The sequence below is a fragment of the Cyanistes caeruleus genome, chromosome 11, assembly GCF_971803275.1.
Source record: "Cyanistes caeruleus chromosome 11, bCyaCae1.hap1.1, whole genome shotgun sequence".
Lineage (NCBI taxonomy): Eukaryota > Metazoa > Chordata > Aves > Passeriformes > Paridae > Cyanistes > Cyanistes caeruleus.
The window spans coordinates 18,431,509-18,448,523 of NC_141711.1; the positions used below are offsets into that span (position 1 = coordinate 18,431,509).

General features: G+C 41.2%; 1 protein-coding gene across 1 annotated transcript in view; it reads right to left on the reverse strand.

Annotated features, from left to right (window-relative positions):
- SLC6A11 (solute carrier family 6 member 11) overlaps positions 1-17,015 on the reverse strand; it is an 86,020-nt gene that overhangs the window by 46,220 nt on the left and 22,785 nt on the right. The window lies entirely within an intron of this gene.

Below are 17,015 nucleotides of genomic sequence, written 5' to 3' on the forward strand. Positions count from 1 at the left end.
TTCAACACATCGAACCTCTCTGAATATCAATGTGAACACAACTGTTTCTAATTACACCACATCCTGTTTTAATTGACTTTAATTGCTTGGTATGTTAATTTGCATCCCAATGCTCAAAATGCTTTTTTTAAACCCTTGTCAGAGCCATGCCAATGTTTAAGCAGTTGGAAACAAAATAAAAATTTCTGGCAGGCAAGGTTTTTGCACTAAGTTCTCCTCTTACAATGTGGTTGAAAGAAAAATTTACAGTGATATTTAGACACACAAGTAGGTGGAAATGCACCCAACATCTCTGAGCTATCCTTGGGTGCTTAACTGAAAGTCCATTGGAACCAAAGATCCTGAGAATGGATATTTTATTGACTGCCACGAGCTTTAAGTATCAAAGAATAGGAAATAAGTTGAGTACCAAGTACTGGAAATTTAAATACCAAAATCTTAAAGAGACTTAGATGTCACTCAAGGCTAATATATAGATACTGAGGTACCTATGAAATGATTCCATGAGTGAGGCACCATAAAGATTTTGGGAGCTGAACTAGATTTCAGTTTCATCTTTTCATGCCTAAATATCTTAACAGCACAAATACGTCTCTGTGTTCCAGTTTGTCCCTTGGGAACTTCTTGTCCTAAGTGAAAAGGTGTTTTTCTGACCTGATCATGCTGCAGGGTGAGGGGGATCTGGCGTGGGAGAAGAAGAAATTGAGGATAACCCCGTTGAGAATCAAGAGGAAGATTTCCATGCAGTGAGCTGAGCCCCAGCCCATGGAAACCTCAAAGCCCCAAATCAGATTTCTTTGGCCAAAGCTCCTGCAGAGCACACCAGCCTGAGCTTCACACTCTTCCTCACAGCAGCAGGAGGCAGAGAACCTTCCTCCTTTGTTTGGCCCTTGCTAAGAGAGACACAACCAGAATTCCTGAGCAAAATATGGCTCAGAAAGCTGATGGGATTCTTTCCTGCAAACTGCAGTGTTCAATCTTGTTTGCATCATAATGAACCAACTGTATTTTATAAATGGCATGAAACTTCTCTTGATGCTTCAGAAAATTACTGGCTTGCCAAGCCCTGTTCCCTAAAATCCTCTGTTGCTCCATGGGGCTGTAAACACAAGGAATATCGATGCAGACATTGCCAGAGATTTGCCAGAATTCACTATTAAACTGTTTGTGGAAAGTCAGACCTGCCCCCATGCCCTGCTCATCCTTATTTTTCATGGGCTGTTTTCATCCTGGTGCCCTTTAACTTATTTCTTTATTTATTTGGAAGCATGAGCTTGGAGAAGCAGAGTGAATCCCCCAGCTGTGCCCACACTGCACTACACTCCTGTGTGGAGAAACTGCTCAGGAACCAAAATTTCACCCAGTGACATGAGAGGGAAAAGAGGAATTTTTTATCCAGGAGAACATATTGGCATAAATATAGAAATATAACTATCATACCCCTGCCTGGCAGCTCTGCTGAGGAGGCACACCCAGGAACCACCAATTTGGGCAAGATTTCCATAAAAATTTTTTAAATTGTCCCTCCAGCCACAGTCAAACTAGCCTTTGCCTTGCTAATATTTGCAAGTTTCAAAAATTCTGACTTCTTAGGTGATACCAGCAGATGATAAACATGATAAAAGATTTTCTTTTTCAAATATTCCATGCAGCATGGTTTGGAAAAAAAGGCTTTTTTTCATCTGACTCTACACCATCTATGGAGCTACAAGTGACAACTGAAAAGGGAGATTTTCCACGTTAATTGGATTTACAAGAAAAATGGTATAAAATGGTATAAAGGAATGACAGCTGATTCACAAGGTTTTTGAAAGCATGTCAAAAGGGGGAAAACATTGCAGGTCCACCTACATTTTAAATTTCATATTTCATATGCTGAAAAAGAATAAGAGCAAAATCCCAACAGAACAGCAGGTAAGTGGATTTGTATAATTGGGATGAGGGGAGGGGGTTAGAATCAGCAAAATGGTTGATTTTTCTGTTTTCTCTGTGTGTTTCGTGGATTTATTCAGCATCTTCTGTTTGTCATCTTTGTTTATCTGCAGAGGGAATCTTGCTCCAGAATAATTCTGGTAAACCATCCTTAACCAGATTGTCTATGAACTACAGAATTCCTTCTGAATTGCCACTGAATCATGTGTGAGTGATCACAGCCCTTCTCCGAGCAGGAATAAATTCAAAGCCCAACAGCTAAGAGAATTTAATGAGATTTGAGGACTGAGAAATAAGTATCAAAGAGGAAAAATTCATTGGGAATGAAAATTCAGTGAGATGAGCCAGAAAAGTGGGGCCAGGAGAGGACACTCGGGGAAGGGGTGCAAGAACCTGAGTGATCACAGGAAGCAAAAGATTCCACATGAAATAATAACTGCAGAAAGGATTAATTCCAGCAGCACATCACACTGAGCTCAGTGCCTGGGACATGGAAAAATCCCAGGTTTTATCCATGTGGTGGTGAAGGCAATAAATAAATAAATGAAAGTCTGAGCCCTGCTGGAATGGTTTCCTTCACAATGAAATGAAAACCTCACTCCAAAATTCATTGAGTCAGTTTAAAAAAAAAAACAACAAAAAAACAACCTAAAATGTTCTGTTTGATTTTGGTTTGGCATTCTTATACCTGAATGGGTGGAAGGAAGATGTCTCTTGAATGAAAACTGCTTTAACAAGCCAAAGTTGTTATCCACAAGCCTTAATCCCACGTTAAAAATGGGTGAAAAAACCTATTTCCCATATTTTTTTTGCAGCACGACTTATTCTTTACATTGGGTCTGACTTCACACACTTTTCAGCACTTCCCAAATTCCATTCCAAACATTCTGTGTTGAAAAAACTGCCTGCCTGTAGTTCAAAGTTGCAAAAGACAGAGAAGTTATGGCAGAAGGCTGAATCCAAAGTGCTCCATCAGAAAGCCAAGGATGCAGCTAAAATTGGAAAACAATGAGAGAACACCAAGGACAGAGAAGATCCATTCACAGCAGCCACTCGTTTTCCCAGCTGAACTGAGGGAACTTTCCACTTCCATCATGAGCTATTTCTCCCCATAAATATTCCTTAAGCAGCAGCAACTTTTCTAAATATGTGTTATTTCCCAGCAAATTCCAACAGCTGGGTTTGTTTCCAGCTCGCCCAGGAGCATTAAAATCAAGATCTGTCTTATTTCTGTTAAAATTGCTCTTCAGGCTTGGTGGTTCTTTTGATGAAGTCTACAGACTTTCTACTTAATTTAAAAAAAAAAAAAAAAAGGAAAATCAGTGTACTGTCTTAGAGCTAATGTAAAGCTAGATTTCCTTGTATTTGAGTAAAAATTTTCTAATCAACAGATCCTGCCCCAAAACATTCACTGCCAACAACAGAATATGCAGACATATCCAAAAATCCCAATCATGGAGACCAGAACATGCCCATATTAAAAATAGAAACTGGATTTTATCCTATCATTGCAATCATTTATGTGAGCACCTGCATTTAAGCACCGTAATAAATAAATTTTAAATAAATCATAATGGAAAAGGAATTTATCATTAATGAATTATTTAAAATAAATAAAGGCAAATGCAGATAACCAGATTAAATCTAGATACATGCACAGCCTAATAATGACCTTATCAGTGACAAATAATGTGCCAACAGCCTCTGAAAAAGGGAAAGTGGTCATAAATAACGGGATGGATCCTGAAAAAATTACTTTAAGTCACAGTTCCTTTGATTTCAAGGATTCATTCCAGCCTGAATAGGCTTTGGTCAAGCTCATAGTACCAAATTCACAGTAAAATTTACACATTGTACAAATCAGTTTGTGTTCTGGGGACTGCTCTGAAGTGTTTTTAAATGTTCACAAGTGAATCCACACTAAACAAGGATCAACCTGAACTAAAAACTGAGTCTCTGTTGGAAATGTTTCATTTACATTATTACATTTTTTCTGTCATTAAATACCAAAAAGAAAAGCATTTATCTGTTTCATAGATCAATATCTATAGTAAATACAACTCAGGATCTCACTGCCTCCTCCCAGCTCTTCCACAGTCTCCAAAATTCTATTTTCCACACTTGACATTAATCCTCCACTCGCCAACTGTTCTTAGAGGAGTTTTGTTGATGAAAAAAGTGAGGGCTGCAACAACTCTCAGCACCAACGTGCCCAAAAACGTGCTCTCCATTTGTTGGGAAGCGCTCTCCTCACGTCGTTCACCACACTGCTCTCACAAAAATCCCAGTGTTGTAAACACAGAGTGCCCAAAATAACTGCAGGCAGCAGGGGAAGGGCTGTGCTGGAGTTTGTCAAAGGCAGAATGTTGCAGAAAACCTTGAGCAAAACGAAGTTTGGCAGAATTCTTCATTGGAGTTTATTATTTTATCTGCACCATGGATGGGAGTGATAAACCGGTGGAATAACAGCATCCTATAACTATAATTTGAGTTTTTGTGTAACATTCAAGGGCACAAAGAGGATGAGCTGCCCTCTGGCTGTGGGGAAGGGCTGTGGTGGAATTTCTCAGAGGCAGAAAGTTGCAGAAAACCTCGAGCAAAATGAGCAGTAAAGTTTGGCCAGCAGACACGGCTCTCCCAGTGGAAATACAATAGCAGATTTCCAATGAGAAAATCATGGTGTTATTGTCCCTGGCACCTGGAATGTGTTTGTTGGAGGTTTTTTCTTTAAAAGCAGTGGATGCTTTGGGGTTGGAGGGGTTTTTACCCAGAAAAAATTCTTGCAGTTTATTATTTTATCTCCACCATAAACGGTGCTGATAAACCAGTGAAATAACAACATCCTATACCTGTAATTTGATTTTTTTGTTTAGGATTCCAAGGCAGGAAGAGGAAGAGCTGCCCTCTGGCTGTAGGCAGGGAGAGGAAGACTGATGGGAGGAAGGAAATTTCAGCATCTTGGCTGAGCTCATCACTGCAAGCCAAGTGTTTATGTAGAGCTCCCATCAAGGAGGGAGTTTGCAGAGCCACAAATATCTCAGAATTAAAGACTGCTATTTAATCAAGTAAAAGTCAACTTTAAAAACCAATCAGGAAGAATTTTAAATATAAATTAGGACTAATTAATCAACTGAGGGTTGGGTGGTTTTTTTTCCATTTTGTAAAGGTCTTTAAAATGTACAAGCTTTTATAAAACAAAGCTGTTCCTTTCCAGAACCTTCTAGGATTTTCAGACCTCTCAATGCCATCTAGTTTACCTTCACAGACAAACCAGATACTGGGAGTTGCACACAGACCCAGAAGTTTGCATTTTGCTTAAAAGAAATGGGATATTATGGGATGACTATTCCTCATAGCAACCCCATTTCTGAGAAAATAATTCTGAATTATCCCACAGTAGCACCTGAATTTCCAGTTGTGGAAATTGATTTTACACAGGCAGAAATAGGGGTTCAATAAGGCACTGCATGAACTGGAATTATTCTAGACAGACCTTCCAGTTCTCACTCCTTAGGTCCTGAGACATCCTAAAAATGTTTCCCCTTCAAATAGAGATGCAGAGGTCAGAACAGGGCAGGAGGTGATTTTTCCTGTCACTCCAAAATATGTGAAATCTTTAATGTGCATTGGAATGGACTCAAAGTTTTTGGCCAGCTCCTTCTCCTGGTTCAGGGTTTGTTTGCTCTCAGGCTCTTCCTGGAGAACATGAGACTGGGTTTCCTGGAATGCTGTCCTCAAGGAATTATTACATTCCCTTAAATGATTCCTTCCAGTGAATCAACATTTTGATCAATCCAGTAAAAATCAGGATTTACCAGAGCATTCCTTGCCATCTCCAGCTTAGATTCCTGCATGATTTTCCTCACTTGTCTTTAAAAAAAAATAACCCTTCAAAAAAAAAAAAAACAACACAAAAACACACTCCCAAATCAACATCAGCACTGAGGTAAAAAAAAAAATGCTGGATGAAGTTTGGGAAGTGGAAGCAATGCTGTGACAAAAAGGATTATAGGGGAGATTTTCCAGCCACAACTCTATTCAGGTAAAAGGTTCCAGTTGGGAAAGATTAATATGTCAGGCACACTCTGCTGTCACCTTGCCTGACAAAGAGGCAAGGAGAGAATTAAGAACAGTAGCCAGCATTTGAGAAGTCACCAAATAAATACATAACATTTCAAATAATGGCAAATATTAAAAATACAAAACATTAATTCAGTGGTAATGAGAATTTTCCCTAGAATTCTGCACCAAAACTAAGCATATGTGAGTCTTTTTTGGAAAGTTGTTCTGCCAATCCTCCAAGCACTCCAGCAGGTTTGTTAGTGGCCATCTCTAAATCTATCAGTCCCTTCTGCAGTTTTCTGGCCACCACAGCACTATTTAATCTTGTGCAGCAAATGCTGGGGAAAAAAATAAAAGTATTTGCAAACTGGCAGGCAAAGATATCCTATAGCACAGCCACACCTTTTTTTGTAATTTGGATGATTTTTGTAGGCATGAAACTGAAGGAAATGGTCAGACCTCACTGGGTCTGGGGCTGCAGCTTCCTCGGGAGGGGCAGGACGGGGGCAGCTCCGGTCTCTGCTCCCTGGGACAGGAGCCAGGGAAAGGCTGGAGCTGTGCCAGGGCAGGGTCAGGCTGGATCTCAGGGAAAGGTTCTACCCCAGAGGGTGCTGGCACTGCCCAGGCTCCCCAGGGAATGGGCACGGCCCCGAGGCTGCCAGAGCTCCAGGAGCTCCCAGGGATGCTCAGGGTGGGATTTTTGGGGCGTCTGTGCAGGGACAGGAATTGGATTCAACGATTTTGTGTGTCTCTCCTAACTCAGGGTATTCCCTGATTCCATGAACTGTGTTGTCCCTTCCAACCCAAATCATTCTGTGATTCTACTGGGAAGTTCAGGAGTTTTGTAGGAGAATAAAGAGCACAGGTTTCTATGGGAAAAGGTGTGTTTGTGTGGCCCAGGATGACAGCCCAATTCCTGTCAGTGCTGAGGAGCACGAGCTCTTATCTCCATGGTGACAGCTGGGAGATGGATTCACCATGAGGCATCTGCTTCAATACTACTGGTGCCTTAAGTACAATAACAAAAGTATAAACCACCCAAATTAACAAGCATCCTTATCATTCTGACCCTGATTCTCCACATTTCCCTTCCCTGTGGCTGCTCCATCCCTCCTAATGCAGTTAGTCACACCTTGGCTGAGGGTTTATTGCTCTCTAAGTTCCCCTCTAAATGTAGCTGCTAAATCACCTCAAGGCCCACTTGTAGGACACCAATCTGACACTGCTGCAATTAATTTGTGGGTTTGAGCAGATTTTCAGCAGGAGAAGAAAAGGTGACGTGATGCATAGAAAAAAAGAGAGGTTTCACACGATAAAAACCTGGAAGACAGGGTGACTGAGGAGTACGTGACTGCCACAGATTTATTTCTCTCTCCTTGGGAAATGCTTTGATCTCTCAGCTCTCCCTTCATCCCCTCAGCTCAGCAGAGATCCCTGAATGGCTGCTCTGTGGATGTAAAGGGTCTCTCCCTGGGGAGCAGAGACCTCTCCCTGTGCCCATCCCACGCTTGGAACGCTGAGATTCCAACCTCAGCAAGGCACTCCAGGAACAGGGGGACACAAAAACCAAAGCACAGAAATCCTCACTGACCTCGACCACTCTAATCCTCCCAGATATATTTTACACCCACAGGAAAGAACCCACAATTTTTTATTGCAGTTAATTAAGAGGGGTGCCTCACACTTTCTACAGCACAACCATCTACTGGTTGTCTGAAATGCCGAATTTCCATGGCACAATCAAGCTTACACGGGATGTTTTGAGTTTCTTCCTTGCTTTTTTGAAGCACAGAGGTTTTTTCCAAGGAGAGAATAGCAGGTGCAGAGCAGCCAGCTCCCTCCTGGGGCTGTGTTTTAGTTACCAGCCCCAAGCTGCCTGTGCTGCTCGTGAGGCAATTTATTTCATTAAGCTTTGCCTTTCTTGGGAGGGAGTTTGGAGCTGAGCCACGGGAGCTGACACTGGGGTGGGATACAGGACTCAAGTTTGTAAATCTCACAAGAGCAGCCTTGTCAACAAAACTTGTACTACAAAGACATCTTCACACTGCAGATAAAGCCAGAAATCTGGGCAGGGAAAGCAGGGACTGCCTTCCCACTGGCAGGAGTTTGGTTTAATTTAACCTTGGCATATGGGGTCGTGGGGATGGACACCTAAAACTGCAATTAATTGAGGCAGGACAGATTGGCAGGAGCTAACAAGCTGCCTGGGTGAGAATAAGGGATTGTAGCTATTCCATTTCATGGGAAGAAATATGAAATTGGAGCAGCATTAGGAAAGTCAGAGCTATCAATGTTTGTGAATTGAGGGACCCTGTGTGTTCCTGAAGAAGAAAAGGTGCAAATAATATCCCAGATTCAGGAAGCAAGACTCAAGAAAAGCAATATTCACTGCAATTTCTGTGCAGAAATTCTGTGCACACATAGAGGCCAGGACGTGGCAACCACACAGTTTTGGGAAAAGCAGCTTTAAATCCCAGCCAGCAGCAGTGCCCTGCACCTGAAGGAATGCTGTTTTAGCCCTGAAATGTGCATTACCAACGATAATAAACAGGAAATTTTTAATATTTTGGCTCCTGTTGGCTGCAGTGTAATTTTGATAATGAGTTAAAAGTTCCTCAAAGTAACCTCAATGGCAAAAATAACCTTTATTTGTTCCCTTTAGCCAATCAGTGCATTTTCCCTGCAGGGAATTGCTGTGTTCATCTGTGCCTTTGGGCTTTCCCTTTAATTTTGCAGCAACTTTCCCTGCATTGCCACAGCAGATATCACAGCTGGCCTTCCACCCTCTGCTCCTCCCTACCCCGTCAGCTCTTTCCTGCTTTCTGTTCACAGACCAGGTGATTTCTCTGCCCAAAACCTCTCACACCTCCATGTGCCCTGAGCTGTCCCTCGTGCACTGAAACACTTTTTACTCGCTTCAGCTGCGGACCAGGGCTTGGATCCACCCTAAATATTCATCCTAAAGTGGATTTTCCCCGCTGAGGTGCAGCTGGGAGGGACAGAAATCACGAAGACACGATTTTGATTGAAGTTTCCTATGTGATGCCTTCCCCAGTGTCAAACAGAAGGTCGGGAAAGCCTTTGAGAAGCACAAAAATCTATTTTTTTTTTTTTTTTTTAACAAACTCGAGGTGTCCTTAAATGCTCAGAGCAGAGGAGAGTGGAAAAAAAAAAAAAATAGTTTTGAAACCTCACACAGAGGAGGCGGAGAGCAGGAACTCTGCATGCATCTCATGAATGTTCTACTTTCCCCTTTTGAATACAGAGATCAGCCTTGGCCAGAGTTAAAGCCTCACCATGAAGGGCCATTCTTTGCTGTTACTTCAGCCTAAAACAAAAGACACTTCAGGAGATACAATCCTTGCTGCCCAGTTCCTTTTCCTGGGCTCCTACAATGGGCCCTAGTTCTTTCTTTTTTTTCTTTTTTTCTTTTTTTTTTTTTTCCTTCCACACATCTTTCTCTTATTTATTTATTTTTTGTTTCTGTCCTTTTGCTCCTTCTTTCTGCCTCATTGAATCCATTAAGGCCTTTAGATGGCCTGCTATTGAGAAATAAATTTTCTTTGGGACTAGTGACTGAGTTTTAACTGCTGGCAAGCAGGGCTTAACTCCTGAGGGGAGGGAAAATGATGGTTAAAATATATGAAAAATCCATCTCTGAGTCTGGGCTGTTCAAGCACACTGGACACCTTGCAATGTCTTGCTCCTCAAGGAAAAGGAATAGCCTAATCCCAGAGATTTTCCCACTTCCCTTGTGGATCAATCTTGACACACTGAGTTCTCTTTCTGCTTGTGTTTCCCAGCAGATGGATATATTCTCTTATTTTAGGGCCATATGCCAGTGATTTTTGCACAACTGGAAATTCCAAGGTTTCAAGAGAGGCCTCTGACCTCAGGAGAAGAGAGAGGTCCTCAATTAACACAAAATTACCCAGAAATGTAAGCACTGGCCAGGCCTGCTCCTGGTGGGGTAGATAATTTCAAAGCCACCAAGAGAGATTAAATTCACCTCAGAACCAGGACAAAAAAAAAAACCTTGTGAAGAAAGGATGAAACTTTCAAAGTTCTGAGAGTGATATAAATAATTCACAAAATATAAAGAAATAGGAGCTGGGAGTGTGTGTGGAGGGGTGAAAAAATGATTTATTATATCTGGATAATGAAATTTTCTGGGCATGGGAAACATCCATGAGCCATCAGAGGATTTCAGGGCTCCCCTGCCCTCAAAATGCAGGTGGAGGAGGGAGCAGAACTATAAAAACAGAGCTAAGGGGGGAATATTTGGAGTTCAATAGTGAGAGGTCATGCCACACTCAGCCAGCAGGGCCTGGAGGCTCCCATTCAGCATTTTAAATTGTTCACAAAAATTCTGGGCATTTTCCTCAACAGCAAAATGACAAAAAAAATTGTAGCCAAAAGTTAACTACGGATGCAGCTTTATTTTATATATTTATTTTAGTAGTGCATAGTGTAGAGTGTAATTTGTTGGAATAAGCTCCCAGCAGGTCAGATGTCTATTTTATGCTGAATTATTCACAACTGCAGCCTGGGACAAGCAATCCTCAAAAGCATCATAAAATAAAAAAAACAAACCCCAGGGCTCTCTCTCTTTATTCACACCTTGTTAAGATGTGACTGGGAATTGAGGATATTTTGGTACATCTCCTTGGCCATCTCATTTATTCATTATAAATGGTCCAGTTTTCAGTGTTTCCTGCCCATCACATTCACAGATTAGCAATAATGTCAAAACACCTTTTCAGGACATTTTTCTGTTATTGTTAATAGGATTCTGTGTCAAGATGTCCCAGCAAACAAGCTGAACCTGGTCTTTTTCACCTCTGTTTTTTTGATAGATATAATTAATTTAGACTTCCCAAAATTTCCTGATGCTTAACTGGCCCCTCACTGCCTTCAGCTCAGCAAATCCAAGTGATCAATGGCACAAATTAACAAGTGAGGAGCAGTGCAACATTGCAAAGCACAGCAGCTGTGCAGGTAGAAAATGAATCTCAGGAGAATTAGGATTGGAAAAGACCAAGCCTTAACCCAGCTCTGCCAGAGCTGTCCCCAGGTGCCACATCCACGTGTCCCTTGAACACTTCCAGGGATGGGGATTAAACCACTGCCCTCTTCCTGTGCCTGAGCACCTTTTCAGGGAAGAAATTGTTCCTGATATTTAACCTAAACCTGCTGCAACCTGAGGCCACCTCCTCTAGACCCATCCCTTGTTCCCTGGAGCAGAGCCTGACCCCACCTGGCTGCACCCTCCTGCCAGCTCACTTTAGAGAGCAAAAAGGTCCTCCTTGAGCCTCCTCCAGGCTGGACATCCCCAAATCCCTCATGAAATTCATCTTAAACCCTTCAGACTGAGCCCAGCTTTAAATGCATTCAGCAGCCTTTACACGACTCTGGTCTTGTACTTAAATTAGATGCTCAGAGCAGGAAATCTCTGGGGTTGTGAATGGAATCTAACTAATTCTCCTAAATGTAACTTTTAGAGAACTTTACAGCTTAAGGCAATAGGCACAATCACAGGAAAAAGGGAAAAAAAATCAAGAGCAGAAGTGTAAAAGAGAAATGATGCCCTCATTTGCACATATTCAACCTCAAATCCTGCTTCTTGTGGTAGCTACAGCAGCAGAGCTGCTCCTTTGAGACAAAAAAATAACAAGTTCTCTGCTTTGCTCTGGTGTTTGTAACTTTTCCAGAGGGGTTGTGGCAGAAAGTGAAACACCTGAATGAATAATGAAGGTGGCAAGGACAATATCAGAGACCCTCACCTTTTTATGTTTATATTCAACCTCTTCACCACCAAGAAATCTTGCCAGGACATTTCTAAGGGTTTACAACCCAGCTGAACAGCTCCCTGTTAGAGATGCAGTGGATATCCAGTGATAAATGAGGTGAAAAGTCATAACAGAGATCTGTGTAATCATGAATCTGATATTTTAGGTTTTTGACTCCCAGGATTATTTAATCAAGCATCTTAGCTCATGTTTATGTAGAGAGAGGAGCCACATCAGAACTTTTTCTCTTGTAGCACAGCAAAACCTCCCAGCAGAGCTCTCTGGGCTGTGGTTACCAGAGCATCTGTGGAGTGCAAAGGGCTAAAAAGTGACTGACAGTCACAATATTATCAAAAGCTTGATGAGAGCGTGCAAGACATTTGCAAATTTGATTGTGACCTGAGAAACCAAGCAGATTTGTTTTAGAGCAACAGCTTTTAGGTGTAACATCCCTGGCTCTGGGTCTGGAACATCCCTACTCCCAGCTCTCACCATCACCTTGGGATGTACGAGCCTCTGCTCCTGGGGCAGCTCTGAAATAAATCACATCGAGAGGCAGCTTAAATTCAACACCTTCCAACGTCAGCAAGAAGTGGAAACTCAGGGAACTGAGCACAAAGAGGAGGAAAGTATCAAAATATTCAGAAATCAGAATCAGACAGAATAATATTCAGTGATTATGGTATGTAGAACAGTTCCAGCAAATGTTGAAGAATGGATTCCTGTGGGGTTTTTCTCTCCTGCAGCTGGTTCTGCACAATGAGGAGGATTTCTCATCACTTATTAACCAGTAACTAGTGGAGAAGTAAAAATCACTGCACGAGAAACGTTTGAGTTTAGCTGTGGCAAAAGAATATTTTCATGATGTTAACAAGAACCCCTTCAAAAAGACCCAGAATTTATGAGAATTGGTCCCAGTGTTCATACAATCAGTGTGATATTCTAATACTCAATAAAAATCCTGGAGGAAAAATATTCTTTTAACACTTCACATCAGAAAATTCTGGCTTGGTGTTGAGTCATAACATGACAAAAATCTCATCTACAGTTTAATTAATGTGCTGTGGGTGGGGTAAAATGCTCTAATATCAATAAATTAAAATGATAGCAAGGTTGTGGGGGTTTTTAATACTTTAGATTCAACTTTTCCTCATCTACAGCACAAAATTCTGAAGAACATCAATGCTGATTAGCTCTCATTCCCACTCAAGATGCCCAGGCAGGAAAGCTGGATTGGTTTTTAACTTGAGTCTATTATTTTAGATTATTAATACAGAAATCTTTTCAAATCAATAGCTGGAGACACTCAAACCCACGCTCTGTAGTGACACAAATAATACAAAAAATGGGCTTTGCTCCGGGCTGGATAACAGAAATGTAACAAGGTGATAAAAATTAAATCATTTGTTACAAAATTAAATATTGTCATGAACCCCCATGTAGGAAATAATTGATTAATGACTCATCACGAGGGAAATTAAGCACTGGAAGAGGTTTTCCCAAGACCTGAGGAATCCCTGACCTTGGAGGTTTCTAAGATGCAGCCAAACACCAAGACAACAGTTCCAAGTTCAGTGCTGAACCTTCTTTAAAACCGAAAAGTTTCACCAGAGACATCCCAACCTTTACAGTTTTACAGCTCCAGGTCCCTGCCAGGGTTTCAGCCTAGGGACGTCAGCACAAGACAGGGATGTGCTGATGCACCCAAAAATTCAGGAAAGAAGAGGAAAGAAGCCTTAAAATGCTTTTCTATAACTTCGAGTCCAGCAGGCTCCTCCTTTAAAAGGAATTGGGCAGAAGATGCAGCGGGACACGGCTGAGCTCAGTGGAATGCTTTGTTTGCCAAAACTCCCATGAAAATAAATTAAAAATAAATAAATGAAAAGGAAAACATTAGGGTTACTCCCTTCAGCATGTAGTTTAGGAAAAAATACATTGGCAACTACTGGTGTTGCTCTCTCAAAGTTTAAAGCACAAGAGCATTTAGTTAAATTAATGAATGGACAATCAAGATCCATAAAATAACAGGTTCCCTTCTACCTGTAGATTTCATTAATGAAATAGGAAAATCAAAAAATTAGGAAAACTCAGCAGCTCTATGTACATTATAGAAAAACTCAGAATTGTCATAACCAGAAATCAAAAGTAGTGTGGAAAAATCAGATACTGAACCAAACCTAATGATCAGAGACTGGAATGACAATTTAAATGTCAAAAAAATTAACTTTCTTCAGTCTTCTAGAGAGTTCTTTCCTCATTTTTGGAAGCATTTGATCTCAGCTACTGAAAACTCTTCTCCATGAGATGGAGATGGGATATCATCAAACAAATTTCACAATACACATCAAATCAAGGTAACACTGCATTGGCATATTTTTCTCCTTCTGGTTTTGAGTTTCTCTTGAAAGATCCTGCATTTTGCATATTTGCAACATTTAAAATGTGAAAGCTGGCACACAGGTATCTTCAGATCTAAGATTGGATAATTCAGGGCAAGAAAAGCTTGAATAATTAAGGACAAGAACCTCTGAAAGGGCACAAATCTATTTCAGCTGGAAGCTGCCAGAATCACCTGGATTTATCCTGCTATTTCACATCTGTTAGAATGGGAAATGGAAATGCTTTGTGAGAAAGTGATGAATTTCAAGAACAGTAATGGAAAAGTTTGGAACATCCTGTTAACAGTGTAATAAGCACTTCCTCTGGAGTTAAACTTTATGTTAGTCTTAATATATTTAATATCCTGAAATATTAAATATTGATGATCTGTGGTAGTGCTGGTTGGAGAATGACTGGGTTATTTTATAACAGCTTTTAAGGCTTGGATTCTTTTTTCACTGTGCATTAGAATGCAGAGTAAAAAAGAGGAAAAGGGTGAACCAACCTCCTGAATATTTCACAAAGCACAAGGGTGTGCAGAGGAAGCCTCTCCTCACCTTCTCCATCTCAACTCTGTTTCCCCTGTCCTCTTTCTCTCCATGATCCTGTCCCCCAGACACCTCCCTTTAAAAAAGTTCCAGAGGTGATAAAATTTTGAGAAGTTTTTTCCTTTGAATAAAGGTATTCATTGAAAATATTCCATCCAATTAAATTATATCATAAATTTAACACATGGGTATATTATTATAATAAAAAACCCAGAAGTAAATTTTAAATATTTCCTGGAAATGGGAATGTCATAAATTCAATTTAGTGGGAAGGCTTATGGACGAGCTTAAATATGAATTCTAGAAATGTCAATAGATTTGAGATGCAAACTTCAGCCCAGAAATCTGCTACATCATTAATATTTCAGAACATTTAATCCCTTTGCAGCATCCCCAACACCTGAGTGCTGCCTTTGTTTTTTAAGCTGGGAAGATTGCTGCTCTGGGAAGGCAGTGCCACGGCCCAGATTTCCAGAGAGTCTGGAAATTCCAGGGACTCTGGAAATTCTCAGATTTCCAGAGATTAGGCTGGAAAAAGTGGCAAGTGGAAGAATATTGAATAAAAAGGAAATTAATAAATTAATAAGCAGTAAATGTATGCCCAGGGAAAAAAAACCTGCAGCGCAGAAACAGAGCTGGAAAAATAAATAATATTGGCTAGGACAGATCCTTACTGAGAGCCATGGAGCCTCTGGAAAGGCAGATTCATGGATGGCACAGTCCCCTGAGAAATGGGGGAATTTATCAGCCCTGAGGAATTCCTCAGGAGTCTGGAAACAGAGCTGCTGCTCATGGCAAACTGATTTAAATGGTGCAAATATATAATGAGTCTGCCTCTTACAGAACCCTGATTTAAATATTTTAAGCTTGAGACCTATAAAGCTGAATATTGGGTAATAATTCCCTTTTCTTTGCACTTCTGTTGCAAGACTAAAAGTTATTTCTGCTTCTTGAAAAGTTTATTATCCCATTTCACGTGCCCAAGACAAGCTGTTCTATCTCAGACTGCCCTCATCAGAGAGGTGGTTATCAAAATCCCACTGGAATAAAATCAATTTATTCCACCTACCTAAACCTGAGGGTTTAGCTAAGCTATCAGAAGAATTAAAAAAAACAAAGGTCAGACAGGTTATCCACCTTTAAAGCTCAAGATCTGGTTCTGGGGAAGTGGTATAAACTAAAAGAATGAAAGAACAATAAAATCCTGGATGTAAACTCCAGGAATGTGAAATAAATCCTTTCTGAAGCCACTTCAGCCCCTCCTGGGCCAGGATTGCTCCTGCTGCTCTTCGTGGGAGCGCGTTCGGCCCGGCCTCGCGTGTGTGCGCACACGTGTGCTCTTCCCTGCTCTCCTGGGGCAGATCACACCACCCCAGAATACATTCCCATCCTCACACATCCCTTCTGATGGACTAAAAACACCCAGTTTTGCTCAGTTTCATTTCTCCTCCACCAGCTGCAGCCCCTCAGAGGGCTCCAAAGCGCTCGTGCAGCTCCCCGGAGCGCTCGCGCCAAAGAGGCGAGGACATTTGTCCCCTCGTTCCTATGGATCCCTTTGGCTTCTCCAGATTCCCCTCTTTAGGATTTTCCCCTGCTCTAAACCATTCCTCTCAGCCCTGGGCAGGGTTTCTCAGCGCTTTCCCCGCGGTGCCTCGATGGCAGCGGGGCTGCAGGGATCTCAGTGTGGCCATGCCTCCGTGGGAAATGCGGCGCCAGACTGAGCGGAACACACGCAAACCAGAAATGAGGAGCAGCCCAAAATGGTGAGAGGATAAAAGACGTGTGCAGGTGACACCCTGGAGTTTTTTAAATATCAAAAAATCCACTGCGTTTCAAATATTTCATTTATAAACAGAGGTCACTAAAACAGAAACAACAACAAAAGGAATAAAAACCCAACCACAACCCAAACTATGTAAGAAACATTTGAAAATTGAATGTTTGAATGCACCAATGTTGTTTGTGGTTTCCTTCAGTTCCAACATGAGAAACCAGGGCTTTTTTAAGATGCTCCCTCCAGATCTGTGGCTCCTTTCCCCTCTCAGTGAAGTTGATAATTCATAGATTCTACTCAGAGCTGTGGCTGATACCAGGGCAGCCTCTCCCTCATCCCACTGCTCCCTCTCCCTGCTCCCAGGGATGACTGGAATCCACTCAAAAAAACGCTAAATATTTTTAATTTTCCCCATAATATTCCCATCTTGATAATAAATAAATAAATCAATACAATTTAAATCATTAAATATAAATAAATCATTAAATAAATAAATATAAATACAGCAAATAAATAAAGAAATAAAGCCCT